The sequence below is a fragment of the Callithrix jacchus genome, chromosome 7, assembly GCF_049354715.1.
Source record: "Callithrix jacchus isolate 240 chromosome 7, calJac240_pri, whole genome shotgun sequence".
NCBI lineage: Eukaryota > Metazoa > Chordata > Mammalia > Primates > Cebidae > Callithrix > Callithrix jacchus.
The window spans coordinates 94,161,526-94,178,801 of NC_133508.1; the positions used below are offsets into that span (position 1 = coordinate 94,161,526).

The window sequence follows — 17,276 nt, forward strand, 5'->3', positions numbered from 1 at the left end:
TTCTGTTTAGTCCAGAGTCACCACTGGGGGTAGAGGTGGGGCTATGCATATCTCTCAGGCTTTTCATTGGTAGGTCCCTTTGTCTGCAGTATCAACTCATTTTATTCACTTGCCCAAATCCTATTTCTCTTTCAATGGACACGTGAAATAGAACCACCTGTGTCAAATTTCCTCTGAATGAGGCTTGCCTTCTCTCTCCTGACAGAAATAATTCCACCCTCTTTTGTGCTTCTGTAGAACTTTACTTTCCAGTAACACTGAACTGATAAATTCCTCCAATGTTTGTCCCTGGATTTCCTTACCCTCACAGGTCTTCCTTCTCTGATATATTTGCATAATTCCTTGTCTGTCTTTCTCACCCAGTTCTGTCTTCCTTATCCCTGCCATCCTAGCACCTTACACTATGCCTGGCCCATAGTTGTTGAACTAAAGTAAACTGAAATTGATAATTAGTAATTTGAAAATCTTTTATAATTGACCTTCATTATCTGAGCTTCAACAAATAATGCTCACCATCCTATTGGGTAATGGTGATCTTTATGGTTATTTTCCTATATTAAACCTACTTAAAACAATCCTCATTCAACAGTACCTTGTAAAGGCTTATATATACACCTGGGTGCTTATGGTATGTTTAAAGTCCTTATACGGGGCATCATGAGGCTTGAATTTTAGCTTCTGTGTAAACACGAGTCACCCACTGTACCCCTCTGTACCTCAAGTTTAACCCTCCAGTAAATGGGAGGTGTAAACCAGATCAACGGCTCATAACTCAAAGTCCTGGATCTATAGGGTTCATTAAAGGTAATAAAAAGAGGCCCCATGCAATTTTTAAAATCTCAAAAAACTAAACAGAAAACTGTAATTATTCCTAATAAGTCTACACATTTCTATGTGCATGCAAATAAAAATGCCAAGTTTGTTTGAAACTTTTTTTTTTTTTTTTTGAGACAGGGTCTCACTCTGTCACCGAAGCTGGAGTGCAATGATGCACTCTGTGCTCACTGTAACCTTTACCTCCCAAGCTCAAGTGATCCTCTGGCCTCAGCCTCCTGGGTAGCTGTGACTATAGGCATATGCCACCACACCTGGCAAATGTTTTTGTAGAGACGGGGTTTTGCCATGTTACCCAGGCTGGTCTCAGACTCCTGGGCTCAAGCGATGCACCTATCTTGACCTCCCAAAGTGCTAAAATTACTGGCCATTTATTTTGAATTATATCAGCTAGTGTTGTTAATATTCCTTAGCTCATATTGGAGTATATTCTCTTATTGGCAATTAGTTATGGTTTAAATAGTCCAAATAGGAAAATGGACAATTACAAATGCAGCTTTTTTGGTAGACAGAATCTTCCCCATTACTGAGTTCATGGAGGGAGAAAGAAATGTAACACGGAAGTTAGTTATGAAAACACTGGGAACCACTGGAGTAGATGTTCTCTAAGCTCTTATTCCTTCTTCCCAAATCCCTTTAAGCCATTAGGACCTCCTACTACAAAACCAGCCTCCCGGCACAGTGGGCCTCTGGCTTTCATGCTGGTCACTGCCTTAGTTCTAGACCACTGATCTTCCAAAATGTCCATCTCTTGGCCGGCTGCAATCTTTCCAGGCATTTGACCTTATAATCATTGGCTGCAGTAGAATTTTCTGCCTTGCCTTAAACTTCCAGGGTCTGACCATTCACTAACCTCTCTAACTACTCTTAGAACTCTCTCTTTGGCTTCATGCTTGCCCGGGCTGCCCACTGCCCACTGGACATCATGCTTTAATGATAGTATGACTGCCCAGTTACCCTAGTCACTCCAGTGGCAATAAAGTGAATGTATAAGTCTATTGGTTTTTAACACAAATAAGTTGGCGAAGAAGGACATATTTGCAAGCAAAGTAATTAGGATCCATTAATTTTTGTTTTATTAAGGGGACATATTTAGCTAGCAGAGGAAAATTGCTCAAAGAGTGGAAGCTTTTTCATGGTCTTAATGATGTAAAATTGATGAGATTTACATTTGCACAACATGGGGGCGTTGATTTGTAGGCTTTTGTGCGTAAGAATGTAGGCAGCAGGGGAAAGTGGGAGACAAAGACGTTTTTTTCTTCCTTTCCTGAAAGTATCTCTCTCTCTGCAGAATGTGGGGAATGTTATCCACGTTTCCTACTAAATCAAAGTTTGACGACAGTGCCTTATTGATTGCCAAGTAGAATATTGCTCTAAAATTAAGCTGCGATTAGAAGTCTTCCTGGTAGAATTAGATTTGGAGAAGATTGTGCAATGGTAAAATATCACCTACCAGAAAAGACAGCAGATGGAGATGTTTTAATTTATCTGGGAATCCTCATTAAGTGTATTAAAATCAAAACATTTTTAATGCCTGATGATACCTAATACTGCTTTGCAGAGTGTAGCTGTGTGTGCGAGCATGAAGTGCTTAAAGATATTTGTAGCATTATTCTTTCTTATAGTTAATTTTATGACATGTTAAAAAGGATTGCTCTGAACTTGTCTCATTCATTTAGAAACTAACACTCAGTGAGGGGATATGTCTTGCCTTCTCCAACCTCAACCGTACAGACATAATATAGATACTTAGAAATACAAATACATTAGAATTCTGCTAATCCCACAATTGCATTATCACATTTACTTTAGAAACTCAGATCGTCATGCAAATTCTTTGTACACTGTGCCTCAAAAGTGCCCCATGTCTTCAAGTAGACTTTATCAGCACAATCAAAGACAGTTGGAACCTTAAACATCAACCCTGAGTTTATTCGTGAAAGGACTGAAGGTCAGAGATTGAAGTGCCAGGACCAATACTAAATCTAGCTGTTTTTCCTACTTAGGATGACAAAGCATTGCAAAAAGATAGCCAGATTAAATAGAATCAAAGTCTCCTTTCTTTAGGCTTTTGGCTCCCTCAACCAACAACAAAAAGATGATCCCTTAACAAGCCGGGACAAGGCAGGCAAGAGAAGGAGAGAATTGGGTAAGGGGAGAGAACTGAGAATGTTCTGGATTCAGGTAGGTATCTGAGATCAGGGAGGGTCATAGATCATAAGGCTTGGGGTAAAGGCCAGCCACCCGACTCTCAAAGAAAAAGGTCAAGACAGCATGGCCCTGACGTTTACTCTCAGGAATTGGCTGTCTCTGGCACCTGTTGAGCAGCCAGAGGCAGAAAGGTGAGGCGCAGCCCTCGGTCCTAGGGCATAGGAACTGCTCCATCTCTGGAGTGCTTCTGTGGTCAGTTCCTGGGGCCTTGAAGGTAGTTCTGGAGGTGGCTGAGAGAATAACCAGAGAATAAGGGCCAGAGTGGGAGGCAGAGGGTGAAGGAAAGGCAGATACTGGTTGTCTCTCTTCCACATTACCTTTTGAAAAGAGTTATTGTCTTGGGAAAACTTAGTCTAGATATTAAACTACTGCCAAAATCAAAGCAGGTATTTATTCTTAAAAGTGGAGCCTTCAGGAACACCCTAGCTCTCTGCCACAGCTTCATTTCCCGCTCCCATTCTGAATTCTTCTTTGCATTGTAGATAGAAGTCATCAGTAAAGAATTCCAAGGACAATCCAGGTATCAATGTCCTCAATCCAGTCTAACCTTCCTATGCATGAACTTCAGGTAACCTCTGCTGTAGATAATCTAAGGAGCTCATTACTCTCCCTCTGAACTTTGTACTTTCCCACCTCTATGCTATTGCTCACATGGTTTTCTCTGCAGATTCCCTGGCCCGCACTTCATCAGCTCACAGAACTATAGTGTACCTGTGATGCAAGGCATAGCTCTCACATGTTGCCTATCCAAGGAACCTGCCCTGATACCGCATTTCCCTGAGTAGTAATTCCCATCCCTAGATCTCATTGCACTCTATTTGTCCTTCTACACAGGATGCCTTGTGCTTCTTTCACATGTATCCATTCATCCAGTTACTCATGGCATGTGTATTTACTGAGTGCCTATTATGTTGCAGGTCTTCTGCTATGTTCTATGGCTACACAGATGAATAAAGCATAGTTCCTTCTTCAAGGAGTTCCCAATCTCATAAAACAGGTAGGCAAAGAAACTAGCAATCACAATATAATACAACAGGCTTTATATTAAAATTGTGCCCACTATGTCACATAGGCTTGGGGCAGGAATGGAGGAAGGGCATCAGGGAAGGCTTGACAAAGGAGGTGACCTTAAATGGAGGCTCTGAGGGTAGATGGAAAATCTCCAGAAAATAAGAAAGAAAGGGCATTTTAGACAGAAAGAATTGACTGTGTGAAGGAAGCTAGGTTCTGAGAACAGGACAGTGGGGAGCATCTATGCACATGTTTTCTCTCTTCTTCAGGAATGTTAGACCCCTCAGAGAAAGATCCATGTCTGATTCTTCTCAATCCTGCCCCTGCTCCTAATACTGCACCTTCTGAACAGTAAATGCTACATAATTTTTCAGGAAGGTAGAGGGGAGGAAGGAAGAAAGAAAGTAAAGGAAAAAGGGAATAAATGGGGAGGAAGAAAAGAAAGAAAAAAAGACCAAGTCACATTAAGATATGCACTACATATGGTGGATGCTCAATAAATGCTCAATGAATAAATGACTCAGGTTAATTCATAACATTTCACATCGGATTCATCCTGTGAATAGAGAATTTCTTATCTGATCATCATTAAATCTTTTTTTTTCTTTGTATTTCCATGAGCCATTTACCAATGTTTAAATGAAGTATCAAATTGTTTGGAGGGTTACTATCTGACAGAATAAATTACAGAGAAGACTTAATTTGTAGTATGGTTCAATACAGCCAATTAAATACAGTATGGATTAAAAAGTCATCTGCTGCAGATTTTACCATTAGCTTTTTTTTTTTTTAAATAAATTCTACCCTATTTAGTCTTCATATGATTAGTGTATGTGTGTGTGAGAGTGTGTGCTTTGCTGAGGCAACACTATTCACAGGAAGAATACCCACCAGGAATCAAGTGAGTTAACAACAAAACAAAACAAAGCAAAAAAAGCAGAAGAGAGACACAGAATAAAAATAGATACATGAAAAACACACTACATACTACAAGCAATTACAGTAGTTAAAACCTCACAAGACAAAGGGAGGCCCAGGCTCATTACAAAGGCCTTTCTCTTTTTTAACATATTTTTGGATGCACTTGCTGCATGGCAGTGCCAATGAGGCAACCTCTGCACCAGCCCCCAGGCACCCCACCATCAAACGCTCAATGGAGCGGGTCAGAGTGAAGTGTTCCCTGGCATCCTGAGATCTTCTAGAAGTTTTTCCTCAAGGACAAGCCTAGATTTCCAAATAACATAGTCGCTGAAGAGGCAGTGTGATAATAAAGGAAAGGTATGGACTCTGGAGCCAGAGGAAATGCAATTCCAATACAATCTCCACCATTTACTAGATGTGTAGCTTTGCACATATCACTCTAACTTTCTGAGGCTTCTTTTCTCTTTTTGTGTAATACAAAGAATGATATGGGAACCCAAAATGCTGTTGGAAATATTAAATTGATTCATACAAAATATATCAGATAGAAATGAGGTACCATTTCTTCCCATCAGCATGAAAAAAGCAGAAAAGATAATTGTTAACCAAAGTGTAGGGAAACAGGTATCTTCTTCTGCTACTGGTTTGCTACTTGTAACATAAAGATAATAATAGTATCTCTCACATAGTGCTGTTAAGCGGATTAATAAATTAATGCATATAAATTAAGGCACATTTATAAAGGTTGGTGAGTTTCAGCCATTATAGATGTTTTTAATTGGTGGAAGTATGATTTGGGGCAACTTTTCTGCAGGGCTAGAATGTTTCAAAGCTTTAAAGATGTGCATACACTAACTCAAGATTCTTCTTTAATTATTGATCCACAGAATGTAATATGTGGGCAAAAACTTGACTTCAAAATATTCCCTGCAGTGCTGTTAGGATGGTGAAAAGTTGGAAATTTCGAAAACGTTGAGCATTAACTGACCTGTTGAAGAAAATGCATTTTTCTATAAGATGAAATAGTATGCAGTACTGAAAAAGTGATCTTGTGGAAGTATGTATTTTTGCTATGAAAATATATTCACAACATCCTACTTGAGTGAAAAAAGCATATTACAAAAGTATTTTCAATGATTCTATTTTTGAAAAAAAAAGTACACATATACATGTATGTGTACATAACAAGGGTTCTCTTTTGAGTGGTGGTGGAATTACTAGTAATTTACTTCTTATTTATGCAAATTTTTGCTACAATCAATATGCTATTTAATAAAGAAAAACATAAGATTTTTTTTCTTTCATATCCAAATTTAATGGATGCACGGTCACCTAACCCTCCATGAGCCCAGTCAGTCTCCCTCATTCTTACCCCACATAACCAAGTCTGCCTTGTCAATTTCACCTCTCAAATACCCTTCACTTTGCTCACTCCTCTACATCTCTACCAGCAGATGCCAAGTCACACAGCTATCATTTCCTGCCTGGATTATTACAGTAGCCTCAATTATTCTCCATCTACTTATGCCAACCTCTTCTCTGACAGTCACGCCATAGGATGAAGAGATTGAGAAGAAATCCTGGCAAATCTAATACATCTTTCTAGTACTTAAAACACAACAAAAGCTTTCCATTGCTCTAGGATAAAGACCAAAATCCTTGCCAGGGTCTGCAAAGCCCCCTGTAGGATCCGGTTGCTTCCCCAGGCTGTCTCACCACAGGTTCTCTTGGTGTTCTACAGTCTCTCAAATGCACCACATTCGAGTTTTTGCATATGCTGTTCCAGTTGCCTGGAAAGCTCAACTCCTTTCCCTCATTCAGACATCAGCAGAGATGTCTCTTCTCTTTGCAAGTTTCCCTGACCTTCTAGCAGAGACCAGGTTCCCACGATGCAAGTCCTCTCCTCTTCCTCATCTTTTCCACTGGGAAAGATCCCTCACCTTGCCATTACATATGCAGATGAATTGATCAGTGTCTGTCTCCACCACTAGAGGCAGCTCCAGGAAGGCAGTAGCAATATTTTCTTTTCTTATCATCTTATTGTAAGCATCAAGTACAGTGTCTGACATACAGTAAGGGGTTTGTACATCTATGTTTTTACTATTGTAGTAAAATAGACACAACATACAATTTACCATTACCATTTGAACCATTTTTAAGTAAGCAGTAATATGGCATTAAGCACATTCACACTGTTTTGCAACTAACACTGCCATCCATCTCCAGAAAATTTTCATCTCCCCAAATTGATGCTACCATTAAACAATGCCCCATTCCCTACTCCATGTAGCCCCTGGCAACTGCCATTCTCCTTTGCCTCTATACCTTTGTTAGTAAACATTTTTATGAATGAATCTGTCAGCAGGATCCTGTGTCCAGGTCTCTCTCTGAATTCCACTGACTATCTGTTTTCCTCTCTGAGCCTTTGTTTCCTCAACAATTAAAATGAGGAGGTGGAATTCAGTAAATATTCATGTCCTCGTTTGCTCTCAACATTTCTTTAATTTCTTTTAAATTTTGATAACAAGACAAGAGCTATATATTAAAAAAAAAAAGGCTCTTGTTCTTAGCAGCTCTCTAAACAGATGCTATACACACACCAGTCTAGAAAGACGTGCATGAATTCCTTGCCTAAAAGTAGGAAGATGCACTAGTTAACCAGCTGAGGGTATCCGAGACCTGTGAGCTGGGCTTCAATTTGTCTAACAGGCAAAGTGCAGCCAGGTGTGCTTAGTCAATTAGTAATCACCAAAGTGACAACAAAGCATATTTCTGCTAAAGAGAAGCTAAAAAAAAACCAAAAAACACCTTAAGTAAGGAAACTTGCTTCAGTGTTAGTTTCCTAACACTGGGGTTCAACTGAAATCTATGCCCCATGATCAAGGATGTGGCTACAGTATAATCACAGTCGGTAGCAGGATAGACTAGCTGTTCTGTCTCATTCAACTCACATTCATTCTCCAAAAGCCCTTAGGTGCTAAGGTACAGTAGGCTCTGGAGACACTAAGATGAGCAGGATGGAGTCCTGGCTCTTTAAAGCTGGCACTACATACACATATATGAAAGTGGGGACCCCTTATTTTACTAAACATATAGTTTGCATATTGTGGTGTTCTGTTCCCACTTCCAGAAGGCATGTGGTTTATACGGAAGGATTTGAATACCTTCATGGCTTTGTGGCCATAAACAAGCCACCTTACTTCACTAAGGCTCGGTTTCTTCATCTGTAAAATGGGAGTAATTCCTTTCACATAGGGATGTAAGGAAGACCACTCAACATGTCTAGAAGAGCATCTGGTAGATGGTAGGCTTTTCACACTTTGGGTCTTTTCCCAGGCAACTGAGTTTGAGGTTCTCAATCGAATGACTACATAATTTAGGGTTCAAGCACCAAGAGGAGTTTCCTCAGATGAGGACTTCCTTGGAGCTCACAGGATAATGGTCTTGCGGTGGCTAAAGGGTGATCAGAAAAAGAAACGCTTGGAAATCAAGTCATCAGAAAAAGAAGCTAAAAGTTAGAGTTTCAAACTTTATGATGTTATCTGAGAACCTGGACTCTCAGGTTTTATTTTCATTTAACCCTGTAATTTCTAGTTATATAAATAAATTCGTTTTGTGACTTAAGACTTTTTAAGGTTAGTTTTCCATCATTTATAACTGAGAGATTTCTGAATAATACAGTAATTATCATTATTCCTATCTTAGACAGCAGGAAAGAGGCGCAGAGAGAAGTGACCTGCCCAGGTAGCAAGAGGCTGATCTGGGCTTTCAGCAAGTTTCACTGACATGCCAAGTGCATGCCTGGTTTATTGTTAGTGGTAATTAATACTGGAACTATAATCATGAAATGGCTTTGGTTATACATTAAGATAAAGCAAATACATAAGTACATTGCTATTAAAAAGCACAATTTTCAGTGAAAGAAAAATGAGACACAAATACTTTAAACACTTAAGAAATAACTCTGTAATGTGAAATTTGAATTGGAAATATCAATACAAACTTGTGATTTAAAATACATATTCCTGGCACCGTTCACCAAAAGGATCTAGAAGCAATGAAACCCCAGTAGCTATGAGCGCACCTAATGTATCTATTCATTATCTAGCTATCTATTTATCTATTTATCTTTTAACCTATCTAGTGAGAGAATCAGAGAAGGCAAATATGGCAAAAGGTTAAGTTTTAGAATTATCCTTTTACATTTTTTGTTTGAGCAGTTTCATAAGCTGGAAAAAAATTTAAATCAAAGCATGTTCCTTTCTTTACCTCCACTCCTTCTCCCTTTCTCCGAGAACAAGAGAAACCAAGACACTGAGCACTTCAGTGACTTAACTGAAAGTCAGCTGCAGACAAAAGACCTTTATCACTTTTGCTTCAGTCAACCATTGGTCCAAAACATAAGGGCGTCTTTCAGAAGACACACATGCTCAGAAGCACTTCATGTTAGAGTGGCCAGTGTCCTTTGTTCCTTCTTGTAGTCCCGGGGCCTGCATCAATAAACATCAGCCAGTATCTTTCTTTTTTGTTTTATGTTATTTGTATTTTTTTAAACTTAATCTAGAGTTCCATGATACATGTGCAGGACATGCAGGTTACATAGGTAAATGGGTACCATGGTGGTTTGTCACTTACCAACCCATCACCTAGGTATTAAGACCACATACATAGCTATATTTATCATGATGATCTCCCTCCCACTAATCCCCCAGCAAGCCCCAGTGTGTGTTGTTCCTCTCCCCATGTCCATGTATTCTAATTGTTCAGCTCCCACTTGTAAGTGAAAACAGGCAGTGCTTGGTTTTCTGTTCCTGTGTTAGCTTGCCGAGGATAATGTCTTCCAGCTCCATCCTCTATCCATGTCCCTGCAAAAGATATGATCGTGTTCCTTTTTATCGGCCAGTACCTTCCTATTTTCACATTTTTTAAAATTCAGGCTGAATAAGTATGGAAACAATTTGTACTCCTGACTCTTTGGGCCAGGGGTGGGGTACAGATTCCCAAACTTGGAAGATTCTCTGAGCATGCATAAGAATTCAGACTTTCTTTTCTTTACATTAAAAAAAGGGGAGGTGTTGATATGCAGAGAGTACCTACTATATGCGAGGCATTGTGCTAGGTACTCCTCAGTTCCACTCACCCAACAACCTTGCCTATCATTTCCCCTACTTTACTATGGAGGTACCTGAGACGCAGAAGGGTTAAGTAAATTGCCCCAGGTCACACAGCAGATAAGACAGACCCTGGACTGCTGCCAGGTATGGCCGGCTCCAGACTCCAGGCAGCCTCTGTGCACTTGAATTACAGTTTCAAATGTACTTTAATGGCCTATATTTTCATTCTTCTAAAATTCTTATTTTTATTTGTTTCTTTCTGCATGAAGAATCCTAATAACCATTGTGGGTGTTTTGTAATGTAGCCAGTGATTTTAACATTTTAGGTCATGGTGTAAAATTATTGTAGAAAGTAGGTAAATGAATGCAGTTGAATGGAGACGAAACAGCATGTTTTGCCACAAGTAACTGCAGAAACGAAGTCATTATATTTAATAGAAAATGATTTTTTGTGTTGCACCCAGTCTGCAATTAACCTCTGCCTTTGTCACAATGATATCTTGCATGCTAGACCGAAACTTACAAAAAAGTGAATGACTACAATGCAGCCAGTGGAAAGAATACTGCATTAGGAGTGAGAAGACTGGGATATCAAGTCCTCGTGTCCTCATTTATAAAATGAGGTGGATAGCAGGGATTGGTCATGGCAAACAATGACTTCTAAGGGTGCTGAGGTAAGACATGATTTGCAGTAGACACAGGACAGCATTTGAAATCCACAGCTGATGTGTACTGCTTTTGTTAACTTGGACGAATCACTTAGATACTCTCAAGCTTAGTGTCCTCATCTGTGAGTTCATTCAGTTGGAGTACAAATTAAATAATATGATTATGCTAGTAAAGTTCCTAGTGTTCCGCCTGGCACAGAGGTTGTTTAGTAAATGGTAGTTGCTCTCCAGCTCAAATATTCAGCTATCCAAATTGTTTGTCATTGTTAAGTGTTAAATTATGCCCCCACCCCAATTCATACATTGAAGTCTTAAACTCCAGTACTTCAGAAAGCGACTTTATTTAAAAACAGTCATTATAGAAGAATTGATTTAAGATGAGATCATACAGGGTGGCCCAGTGATCCAACATGAATGGTGCCCTTATAGAAGAAGGCAATTTGGACACAGACTTGCATATGGAGATAAGGCCATATACAGACATCTGATGGCAGAGATCATGGTGATATGACCAGAAGAAATGCCAAAGACTGCCAGCAAATCACCAGAAGCAACGGGACAGGCATGGACCAGTCTGCACAGCCCTCAGAAAGAACAATCCCTGCAGACACCTTGATCTGGGACATCTAAAGGCTTTAAAACTATACAACAATACATTCCTGTTGTTTCAGCTGCCTGGTTTGTGGTACTTTGTGGTACAGTCCTTGGAAACTAAATAGAGCCATCTTCTTATTTTTACCTTCACTTCCCTTTGTTTAAGGCGTTGGCCAAGATAAACCGTTGATTAGACAAGGGTTAAAGGAAACCAACATGAAACTAAATCCCACATATTTTGACTTATTTCTTCTCCCTCAGTGAGCCTTAATTTTCCAATCTGTAAAATGAAGGGGTAAGAATGATCCCTTCCAGCTCTGCTCTGCCTTTCAATGCAGAATAACAAAGCTTTTTGCTTTTCTATTACTGACAGAACTTGCTACTTAAATCAGAAGCACAGAGTATAGTGCAGCCCCGTGCAATTTATAGCTGCATCTATCCAATTATTTCCCATTTAGTGCTGTGCAGCAGTCCCCAAATACAGCACCAAACCACTGAGGTGGTGGGCTGAGCTCTCTGAGTAAAGGGATCAATTGTTTCTCTTACACTAATTGGCCCAATGATTTGTTAGGCTGTTGCCTTGGAAAATGAACTGTCAGTAGAAGAAATTAGCACCAAATTGCCCCCTTTTGTGAACAATGCACCAAACACCATTCTGTAGCCATCTCCTTCAACTTACCTTAGAGTCTCAGCAGGCAAAATTGATACAGACTAATAAATTCTTAGCATCAGTTCTACATTTTCCTGTTAGAGATTAGAAAACTGAGGTTCAGGGGGATTAAGCAACTTGTCTAATGTTTAATCAATGGTGAAATTCAGCACTGGGGCTGACGGCCAGTCTGATGCCAAGCTTCCTGCCCGTTTTATTACATCAGGTCACCTCCTTAGGGCTGTGATCATCAAGCTCTGCCCAGCTGTCTGCCTTCTTGTCCCGCATTCCTGGCATAGATTTTCATCTCTGTGCCAGACTTAGAGACAGCTGTGCCCAAGTGAGGGCAGATGTGAAGAAGCTAGGCTGTCTGCATCAAATATCTAGGCATTCTGCATCAAATACCACTAGCTACTGGCTCGACTCTGATTTGCCCCCATAACTCAATTCTAGTAATGGGGGATCTGGGTTGACCCAGAAACACTGTGCTAGCTGCTGGGGATGCAAGGCACTAGGAAGGCTCTGGCCTCTGAGGAGCTCACACTCTATAGCAGAGAAGGGAGGTCAGGTGTCTTGGTTAATGTTTTCAAAGAAACCATTCCTTTCCTTCTTAAGACAAACCACAGTCTGTAGTGATCCCTTCATGTGTATAATTACCTGGCTAATACCTGCCCCCTCTATGAGACTGCAGAGACCAGGAAAGCACTCCTGTGTTCATTTTTGGCTCAACATCGCATTTTTGTGTATGCACAGTGTTTGACACTTGGTGGGGATGGCAGAGTTCAGTAACGAGTCATGGAGTGAATAAGTGTCTGTTGTGCTTATGCAATAGTGAAGGTATGGCCAGGGTAAGCACGGAGGCCTGAAGTGACTGGATTAGTAGGAACTGACTAGATAAAAATTAGTGAGCATGGGAGCGGTGAGGATCAAGATGTTCCATCCAGAAGGAGAGCAAAGACTTGCAGAGCTATAAAACAGCATGTTATATAGGCAACTGCAATCAGTATGGGACTATTAGACCATAAAATGCTGGGCAGTGAGTGACAGTCTTTGAAGGTGACAAGACAGGCAGGGGCCAGGGGATGCAGAATATTGAAGGCAAGTTTAAAAAACTGGAGTGGTTGGAATGTCAGCTCCTTTCTAATCGACTCTGCTGTTAATCTTTGCTGCAGTTAAGCCTTCCCACATGCTGCAAATAGAGTCCTTCTTCAGGTTCGAGGACAGTGAGTTGAGCTGTCCCTCCCAGCTGGGTGACTGTCGATGGAAGCCATATCCTAGGGCTCTCTCTAATACAGTGTGCCAAGGGACAGTCAGCTGAAGCATCGGGGAGGTTGGTTCACAGGCGAACAGATGGTTACAAATGAACCTGGCTTTCCCTGCTGGAGGAGAGGGTCTGAGGGCCCTGGACCGGCAGTTGCTGGACTTGAGCAACTGTTCTTTTGCTCTGGGTTATAAAAGAAGCAGACACTCTGGTCTGGGGACAGTCTGGCAAAGTGTTTGTGAGCTGAAGACAAATTCTGCCTTCTCTCATTGCTTAATCTCTGCTTCCTGGTCTGCCTAATCTCTGCTTCCTTTCTGCAGAATGACCCGCAGAAAGTCATTCAAAGTTCTTTAGTAAGAGGTGACAGGGGTTCTGTCTTATAAAAACAGACAAACAAACACAAGCTTCAATGGGTGGTGATGGTAATGTGCCTCTTTGTTTAATTAGCTGCACTGGCAGTTATTGGAGACAACTGGATGTGTTTTCCTAACTAATAGCATAAGGCTTTATAACACCTTATGGTGAAATTGATGAGTGAGCATGTGTGTCACTGTTGGAAGGGTCATTCCTTGGCTCTGCCACTTTCTCCTCCACCGTATGACCTTGTGGAAGTCAAAGATCTGTGCTGTCCTTTGGTGTTCCCATTTGTGGGACACTGTCTCAGAGTCAAAGATCTGTGCTGTCCTTTGGTGTTCCCATTTGTGGGACACCGTCTCAGAGCACCACTTTAAAGACTGCATGATATGTGTGTGTGTTTGGCAGAGGTAAGTGACTGAGAGGGCTCTGAGAGGGCCAGGAAGAACCCTGGGCCCAGAGCTGAGTAACCCAGCTCTTACCCATTGTCCTTTCAGTAAACAATCCCTGAAGGCTTGCTGTGGCTTGCATGCCAAGAAGGCACACGGCGTAGAAAACACATGTGACAGAAGCAGTCCCTATCCTCCAGGGACACATGATTTGCGGGAGACAGCCAGGGGCATGGGCAACTGCAATCGGGTATGGTAAGCTCTCAGAGAGATGGAGATGCAGGGGCTGGGCGAGGGGAGCTCATAATCAGGGCAGTTAGGCTCACTACAGCAGGCTGCCAAGAAGAGAAACATTCAGGCAGATTCACCCGAAATAAGAAGTCACCAAGGGAGAAGAAGAGAGAAGTACACTGCAAGGCATGGGGAGTGGTGGGTGCAAATGCCAGGGCAGAAGGAGGTAGCTCTGGAAAATTCTGAAGGGTTCTAGACTTGGGTGTTGAGAAAGTGTTTGTCCGAGGTCATTTGTAGGGCCCTTCCATCTGACTTTCCAGAGCAACCTCTCACTGCAATCCAAAGCAGGGTTGGGCCCGAGCCCAAATGTGGAAGCCTGTGCATGTCATTTGAGGACTCTTGAGGTTTCGGGGTTGAGCCACTGAAGGACTGGCACTGGCACTCCCGAAAGGGTCTCCATCTGCAGTTGTATTAGCTGCCTCTGTTCTGTGCTCCCTGGCCTGTTTTTCTCTGCCTTCCCTTTGCTCAGAAGACTTGCTATTCTGATTTCCAATAACTCATTATGTGCCCACCTATCTTTAACCTGTGTGGGCTTCCTTTGATGAATCTGTGTAAGAATGTCAGTGGCCAGCCGATGTGGCAGAGCTGGTGCGGGGATCATATAGACCAGCAATGGAAAGCAGGCTGCATCGTTGACAAAGATTCTCTCCTTGACCAGGCTCTACTTGACTCCTCTGAGTTCTCTTCTTGACTCATCCTCACAACCTTGTCCTAGAAAGACGTGAACAAACACTAACAGAGTTTCTGTTTTTCTTTTTTTGAGACAGACTTTTGCTCTTGTTGTACAGGCTAGAGTGCAGTGGTTCAATCTTGGCTCATTGCAACCTCTGCCTCCAGCGTTCAAGCACAATGATTCTGTCTTAGCCTCCTGAGCAGCTGGGACTACAGGCATACACCACCACACCCTGCTAATTTTTGTAACTTTAGTAGAGATGGGTTTCACCATGTTGGTCAGTCTGGTCTCAAACTCCCGACCTCAGGTGATCCACCTGCCTCAGCCTCCCAAAGTGCTGGGATTACAGGTGTGAGCCACTGAGCCTGGCCCCACTAACAGAGTTTCTAACAGATCAAGGCCATGTCCCTAGGATGACCCTAGTTTCACTTAAAGTGCCTGCCTAAGAAAACTCAAGGCCACCAAAGGAATTTACTGCTTGTTTCAGCCAACATCTGAAGACAGAGCCTATCTCCCAGGCTCTTTGGAGAGTAGGAGCCTAAGTTTGAAAAATGTCAGTTACCCAGATGGGTTTCACATGGACCAACCTCCTACCACCTCCCTTTCCCCCAGTCCCCAACTCTCCTTCCCCAGTCCCCACCTCCAGTTTTTTGGGATTTTCACTTCCCTGACTCTACTCAAGCTCTCACTATTTTCCCTCCCATTCTCTCATTCTCCCTTTAAACAGCCCAGTCACCTCTGCACAAATCGGAATGTAGTTCAGCTTTTTTCTCTACTGCAGTAGTCACTGAATAAAACCTGTTTCACTGCTTTAACTAATGTCCAGCTGTATTTGTCTTTGATACCACACAGGCTATAACAATCTCCACCTGTAGCTTGAGATGCAGGTCCTGGCCTTAAGTGCCTTCTGCACTCTTTTACTTACTGTCACCTGGCATTTGAGGCAGTCTGGCTGGAGGACTGGAACTTCAGGTGAAGCACAATGGTTAAGGGCACAGCCCCTGGAGCCAGAGGTCAAAACCTGGTCTTTCATTCGCAGGCAATCTACACCTGGGCTAAACACCTACCCTTTCTGTGGCTTTGCTTTCTCACCTGTATAATGGGAGTGTTTCCACCTTATAGAACTGTCATGAGAATTAAATGAAATAACACATGACTTGCTTAGCATGGTGCCCAGAATACGAAAGTGCTTAATAAATGTTATACTGTTATTTCAAAGCAATTTAAACTGCGTCCCATGAAGGAATAATTTCTCTGCTAATATACAATATATCCCCTTACCTAGAACATATCCTGGTACACAGTGAATGCTTAAAAAGTGTTTGTGGAATGTATTAAGCCATTCTTGCACTGCTATAAAGAAATACCTGAGACTGGGTAATGTATAAAGAAAAGATACATAATTGGCTCCCTGTTTTGCAGGCTGTACAAGCAGGGTGCCAGCATCTGCTCAGCAAATTTCCAGAGCAACCTCTTATTGCAATCCAAAGGGGAGATGGGCCAGGGAGATTCTACTCATGGCGAAAGGTGAAGCAGGAGCAGCCACATCACATGGCCAGAGCAGGAGCAAGAGAGAGAGAGAGGCGGGGTGGGGGAGGTGGGGGAGTGACAACAGACTTAAACAACCAGATCTTGTAAGAAATTACTTACTATCACAAGGACAGCACCAAGCCATGAGGGATCCACCCCTGTGACCCAAACACCTCCCACCAGGCCCCACCTCCAATAATAGGGATTACATCTTACCATGAGATTTGATGGGGACATATATTCAAAACATATCACTGAGTAAATGATTTGGTGTAAGAAATATTTCTCTCTGCCCTATTTCTACAGGCTTTACTGTCTTGTCCCAGAACTGTACTGCAACTGCTGGTTTGTGCACACACAGGAGCGTTTGTGGACCCCTTGATGATACACGATACATAATTGCACATTTTATAATACAAGGCAGAGGAGAACGTGAGTGAGTGAGTCCTGCGACACAGTGGACACCCAACATGGGGCAACAAAGGGATGTGGGCAGAAGAAACCCTCACAGCTCTGGGCTCAAGTGAGCAGAGGCAAAACTTGGCTTGAAACTGCTACAATGCATTCTCCCTTTGTGTATCAGCATGCAAGAGGGACAAAGTGTTAGGAGTTGTCAAGTTTTGAAATGAATAATAAGAAGTCTTCAGAGTGACGCTTATAAAAGAGATGTGCTAAAAATATAGCCGGCTCCAATAGCATCTGGGAAGCGGAAGGATTAGCGAGGCACCCTTAATTGCAGTAGAACAAAGACCCCTGCTGAAGGGAGTGTTTCTTTC

The 17,276-nt window shown here is 41.9% G+C and overlaps 1 protein-coding gene across 39 annotated transcripts in view; it reads right to left on the minus strand.

Annotated features, from left to right (window-relative positions):
• The window catches only part of DAB1 (DAB adaptor protein 1), a 1,273,242-nt gene that overhangs the window by 76,593 nt on the left and 1,179,373 nt on the right, over window positions 1–17,276 (minus strand). The gene's annotated exons all lie outside the window — the stretch shown is intronic.